This window comes from Metopolophium dirhodum, chromosome 1, assembly GCF_019925205.1.
Source record: "Metopolophium dirhodum isolate CAU chromosome 1, ASM1992520v1, whole genome shotgun sequence".
Lineage (NCBI taxonomy): Eukaryota > Metazoa > Arthropoda > Insecta > Hemiptera > Aphididae > Metopolophium > Metopolophium dirhodum.
This window is the reverse complement of record NC_083560.1, coordinates 32,608,340-32,615,303: the sequence shown is the minus strand read 5'-3', so window position 1 is coordinate 32,615,303 and position 6,964 is coordinate 32,608,340.

Sequence of the window (6,964 nt, the reverse complement as noted above, 5' to 3'; positions counted from 1 at the left end):
AAGAAAGAAACGATGAAAATTTAGCTTACAGAAACGACGAGAAAAGTAAATATATAATGGTGGTTTTTGACGACAAAATAATGCAGCAGGTAAGATTAATAATAATATTTACTTGGATATATTTTACTAATTTTTTCATCATTCGAGGTACCATTGATTTTGATAGATAGCATACCAGACAAAAAACTGCGGGTTCGTTATATGTTGTACTTATGTTAATGTATTTGGTTCTATTATTTTAGATTCTGAGCGAAGCAATGAATGTATTGATTTTACAATGATGTGTGTTTTTTTTTTTTTATTTTTATTTTTTTTTTGTGTCTGTCATCACCTTTTAGGACAGTAAAAGTGCTTGGATTCAATAGTAACTTTTCTGATAAGAAAGTGAATCTAGTTGGTACTTTGGGGGGTCAAAAATAAAAATTTCCCAGTAGTTTTCACAAGCGACGTGAAAAACAAAAGAAAAATTAAGGAAAAACAGGAATTTTTACGCAAAATCTGTTTTTGAGAAAATCGATTTTGGTTTTTGGTGTAACTCTAAAACAAATGACCGTAGGGACATGAAATTTTGACTCTTTTTGAGCTGTTTACGGACATTGTCAGTTTTCAATTTTTTTAGTTTTTTTTTCTATAAATATCAATAAAATTTTATCTGTCGAGTAAAGAAGCTTGAAAATTTAATAGAAGGCTCCTAGGTTATTGTTTCAAAGGCAGATGAAAAAAATTAAAAATCCTTAGTCACAGTTTTTATTTATAAGCATTTAAAGTCAAATTTGGACAAAATACAGAAAAATCACGAAAATTAGCAAACTATTTTGAGTTGAGAATTCATAAAAATTTTTCTTTTTAAATCTAAGATTTGAAAATGTAATATAAGATTACTCATAAGTTTGTCTACCTTTATCAATAAAAAAATGTCTACAAGAAACTTAAATTAAATTTTTATGAGCGTCTGAAATTTAGATTTTTACAACATTTGATATTCACTCCATTTCGCATGTAACGATGTACATATAGTACACACACAACTTATTTTATTGTAATTAAAAAAACGAATGACTGTAGATACTTGAAAATTACACTGAATAATTATATTAGCATTTTCTATACACGATAAAATTTTGAAAATATTTTGACTCTTTTTAAGCTGTTTACCGACGTTGTCAGTTTTCAATTTTTTTAGTTTTTTTTTCTATAAATATCAATAAAATTTTATTTGCTGGGTAAAAAAGCGTGAAAATTTAATATAAGGCTCCTGATATATCATTCTAATAGTAGTTAAAAATATTAAAAATACATAGGCACAATTTTTTTTTATAAGCATTTAAAGTTCAAATTTTGACAACATTTATCAAATTTATAATTTATTAATTATTTTGTGGTTAAAAATGTATAAAATGTTTAACTTTTATGGCTAAGGATTGAAAATTTAAAACAAGGCTCCACGTAAATAGGTTATATATAAATTACTTTGTTCACAATAATATCATCAAATATACTTGGTAATATCATAGGCTGACTGACCGTTTTCGCTACGTATTACTACCTATATTACCCATTATAAATTATACTAAATATATAATTTATTCTACGTGATATTGTTTAATATCGTATTATAGCTGTGGGTATTAATACATCCCTGATATTTTTGAATTGCACTATTTTGTGACTAGGTAAAACTACTTGTTGTTTTCACCTTTGCTCTATGTTTCCTGTTATTTAGGATTATATTAATACCTACGTTTCTACTCATAAATTATACTATGTATAATTTATTATTTTACTTATTTTATTTAAAATAATATAATGGCTTTTGGGTTTACTACACTATGAGGTTACATCTAAGAGACCATAACAACTCAAGGAGAACTGCCTCTGCGAGTAGAATAACACTTATACACTAATACGTGAACCGGTTACCTACATATACATTATATTAGTATGTAAAGTTATTCCTTTACATTATTAAATATAATAATTAACAACATTTACCTCCTCAATGGCAAAATATTAACTATTAATTATATAACATTAATATGATATATAGGTAGTTAATAATTCTTAAGGAATTACGGCTGAATAAATAACGAGTCAAAAGTCAAAACTTGTATTAGTAAAATGGTACTTATTATTCAAAAGTATAAAATTGGTAGGGTCAATTAATGAATTAAAAGTGTTGACAGTTTTTTTTTTTTAGAACTTAGTTTTTTGGTTTCTCTGTTCAGATTTATAGTGTATTGCTTCATCCACATTGTAATGTAGAAATGTACTGTGGAAGTAAACATTTAACTTTCGTGTTCTACACAAGGACATTTTAGTAATTTATGATGATGTTGTAATAACAAATTTACAGTCCTATCAAACACTTCAGAAACATCACAGAATTGTACAAAGCCTTCTTCAATCGACTAATGTAAAAATTGTATAATTATTTGGATGTATCATAAATGTGTCGGCGTCGGAGGTGGAGTTGGTCGTCTGTATAGGCCGGTGGAACGCGGCGATCACTGGGTCTTGGTACTGTGCGCGGTGGGCGTTGCTGTTAGGACGGCGTGTATACGGACGATTTTTACCGTGTACGGCACCACCGGCTGCTAGAGCAAGCACAGAGCAGGGCGTGCTGTGCAGTTGTCAACCGTGGTTCTGCGGCTCGTCAGCGTGTCACGGTGGGGCTTTTGGTGCCGGGTCGTGTACTGACCTCGCCGTCGTCGTGACTATGTGGTGGCGATCTTGGCGATTCGAGCTAGGATCGAATCGCGGCCGGTTATCATCGTTCTGGCTGTTACGCAGCTGGTTGTTGTTAGTCGGTTAGTAGCTGCTGTAGTCGTCTTAGCTCGTAGGCTGTCGGGTCTTCAGGTTTTCGTTCCTTCTAATAGTGATTGAACTGTTGAAGGTTGATGGAAGACTGATGACGATGCAGTGAAAGCGCCCGGTATATATACTGTGTCTCATACCCATAAAATTTTATTTGCTGGGTAAAAAAGCGTGAAAATTTAATATAAGGCTCCTGATATATCATTCTAATAGCAGTTGAAAAATATTATAAATACATACGCACAATTTTTATTTATAAGCATTTAAAGTTCGAATTTTGACAAAATGTATCAAATTTAAAACTGAATATATATTTTGTAGTTAAAAATTTATAAAATGTTCAAATTTTATAGCTAAGGATTGAAAATTTAAAACAAGGTTCCACGTAAATAAGTAAATATATAAATTACTTTATTCACAATAATATCATCAAATATATTAGTAATACCATAGGCTGACTGACCGTTTTCGTTCAGAATCGTTTTTCTTATACAATGATACTATATCATTGAATTCAAATTTAACACCATACATTACAGTGACCCACTTGTAACCTACTGTACAGCAGAGTGACATCAACTTACCCACCTTTTTTAGATTAATATTGCAATTTAATTTCTCAAATATTTTTTAATTATTAATGATTGGTTGGTTTTATGAAATATGGAATATGGAATATCGCAGATTAATTTGTCGAATATTTTTTTGGATTATTAGTACATTTAGTTTTGTGAAAAATATTTTTTGATTATTAATGCATTCAGTTTTGAAATATTTTTTGGGCAATATTGCAATTTCATTTTGAAATATTTTTTGGTATATGCAATAAGTTTTATGAAAAATATTTCAATTATTAATGTATTTCAAAAAACTGATAATGATTCATAAATTTCAAGGAATTTAACTAAGGTATTCAAAGAATTTTTAAAACATTTTGCAATTCAATATGTTACTTTGATTTTAATTTTAATAGAACAATTATATTAAAAAACTGATAATGATTCATACATTTTAAATAATTTTTAAAACATTTTGCAATTCAATTTTTCAAAAAATATTTTAATTATTAATGCGTTTCAATTTTCTGGTCTTTTTGCACATTGTTTTCTTTGTGATCTTTTATTGATATAAAATGGATTGTTCCAGGAATGGTAAATATATACTACTTATATATATTATACACATGATAACATTTTTAAATGCATTTTTTCAACAAAAATTAACTTAACCTACTGATAATTAGGCATTAATCCTAATAATAAAATAAATTACTTTAATAAAGGAATACAATTATAAAATATACCTACTTAGTAAAATTATAGGCTGACAGATCGTCTTCGCTCAGAATAGTTTTTCGAATAAAATTATTTTATATCATTGCATTCAAATTAATCACATCCATGACAGCAGTGACTTTCTAGACACCTAATGTACGGCAGAAAGTTACTCACTTACCCGCTTTTTACAATTCAATTAACTATATAAAATAATTTTCAAATTTGAATTATTTTGATTGGTAACATGTCACCCTACTATTAATTTTATGGAACATTTATCATACCATCCGGCAAGTAAGATTCTGTAAATCAATTGAAATCTTGTTCTTAATTAAATTCCAGGACAGTTATAATATTTTGTCATAATTTATTATGGATCCTCTTAGATATAATAATTATAATAATAACAATAGTTAATGCAGTTAAGTTATTGTTATTATTATATTTGATGTTAAACTGTATTAATGTATTATCTGCTAAAGTATGTGTCTTGGCAGTTTTACGTAAACTGAAAAAAACTTTTTTACCACATTTATAAAAAATTGCTTGTGTTGTCTCATTGACTATATAGAATTAACAGAGGACACTCGAAGTTGGTGTATCAATTAAATCAACTAATAAGAAATGTGAAGTAAATTGGCTTGTCAAACATAGTACGTCATTCATTTTTATATTAATACTGTCATATTTATTAATTGATTAATTTAAATTTATATTAATTTAATATTTTTTTGTGTTAGAAATTGACAAGACATTATATCATACCAGAATGCTCGAATACATCGTTTACTACTACCTAAAAGTGCATTGGTGGTATTTTCTGAGTTGTTCCGTGGTGTGCCAATTCAATCGAATCTAATTATGGCATGCTAGGGCTTATACTGCTACAATTAATCATGGAAACTAATAGGTTAAAAGTGTTGGACTAGTTACCTTTTAATGTTGCTCATATCATTGTGTATATAATATAAATACTATTTTAAATTTAATTAGAACAAAAAAAATATCCCGTATAAAAATCGGTATTAAAAATCGACTAAAATCGGGGGATGCATCTCTAGTCTCCAACTACAGGCCTATCTCTATTATTTCCCACATAGCCAAATTATTCGAATCAATAGTTCTTAATAATATTCAACCAAGCTTCAACAGATGCTAATTGTTTTTGTAAATATACATAGTAATATCATAGGCTGACTGACCATTTTCGCTCAGAATCGTTTTCCTCATACAATGATATTATATCATTGAATTAAAATTTAACACCATCCATTACAGTGACCCACTTGTAACCTACTGTACAGCAAAGCGACATCTACTTACCCAACTTTTTTTAGATTAATATTGCAATAATGAAATATAATATATAATATACATAATATTATAATAACCTATAAATTAATATAATTTATTATAGTTTAATCTCATATATATGGATACCTGTTATGTATTTTCTTCAATTTATATTTTGTTTCTTGAATATCTTTAAAAGAAGATAGTCAAGTAGGAGTGAGTGTGTGTCCTACGTATTTATTTTTTGTTTCTTTATTTGGAGTTTCATGTTTCCATTCATAAACTCTAAATGTATTCAATAGTTTTTCACGATTCACACATCTTTTCTTGTTTAAAATTGTCAGGTATTTACAATTTAGAGGACTCCAAATTTTATTTGAACCTAAATTTATGTTTTTAACTTGTATTCCTATAAATTAAATTACATTATATACTCATATAATTTCTATTATTTTAAAGAACAATGTCTTCTGTTATTCAGACAGTAAATTGGAGAACACTGATAGTCAAGACTTCTCTAGAACTGTGCCAAGTTATGAAACCATAATAATGAAAAACTTAATTTTAATACCTAGAAAATTGAATGCATTAGGTCCACCAATACATGCATTTTTCCAGAAAATAAAACTATTGCTCTTTCTAAGAACTTCATATTTTATGGAAATTTTATACATTTCAGTGTTTTAAAATCAATCTTAACTTCATTGTCATAAGTATAATAATACAATTCTGAATCGGATGTTATGACAATTTGTTTTTCTATAAATAGCTTACAGTTAGTAACATTTTCATATTTTAAACAAAAAATGTGTTATTACATTTTGGTTGTCAACCTTTCTCCAAGTAATAGGTAATTCAAAATTTTGATATTTTAATAATTCATCAAAAGTATTTACCATTTTCTGAAAGTTAAATATATTAATATAAATATTAACATACTTATTATTATTATTTAGATTAATAAATTATTTAAAAAATGCATATGTAGGTTTATTTGCTTCATTTTCAATAATTGTAGATGAGTTTAATTGTGCATTTGCAATATTATTTTGTGGCCATATTAGTTCTCTCTGACATTTTATATTTGCACTAACTTCCACAGAAATATTAGTAACCGATGGAAGAGCATCTGAGCATTAGGTCTTTACAATTTAGGTTTTTTACAATTTTGAAAATTCTGAATATATAATTGTATAGTATGTACTAATTAAAAAAAAAAAGTATAACCATATCAACATAATATGTATACTTAAATATTGGATTAGTTCTTACCATTTCAATATCATTAAAGTTATTCCAAAAGTTATATGTACGAATTATATCATCAGCTTTAAAATGTAACTCATATGTAAGTTTATTTGTGATATTGTTATTAATTTTATTAATTAATTGCAACCAATTTGCACGTTGCAAATCATTTTTAGGTAATTAAAATAAGGAATATTTAATTGTTTTTGTCACCCTCACGACTTAGACAATTAAGTATAGGTAGCACCAGGTCTTGAAACCTTGGATATTGGTTACTGGTTTTATACCGGTCCTGTTGTTAGCGGTAACCAATTACCGGTACTTGATTCAAA